This window comes from Morus notabilis, unplaced genomic scaffold, assembly GCF_000414095.1.
Source record: "Morus notabilis unplaced genomic scaffold, ASM41409v2 Scaffold2062, whole genome shotgun sequence".
Lineage (NCBI taxonomy): Eukaryota > Viridiplantae > Streptophyta > Magnoliopsida > Rosales > Moraceae > Morus > Morus notabilis.
This window is the reverse complement of record NW_010364422.1, coordinates 29,900-30,106: the sequence shown is the minus strand read 5'-3', so window position 1 is coordinate 30,106 and position 207 is coordinate 29,900.

The window sequence follows — 207 nt, the reverse complement described above, 5'->3', positions numbered from 1 at the left end:
CTTCTTTATCCTTGAGTACCATTGATTCTCTAATGGACAGTGATTCATAAAACACATTCATGAATCGAAGCTCCTACTGGTCCAAGTACTGAATCAACCCTCAAGAGAATTATTTATCTACTTCTTTCTTAAGAAGGAATGGATTCCATCTCATGTAATAACATTCCCGGCTACCTACTTCATCATGTCTCCAAAATACAAGGAATA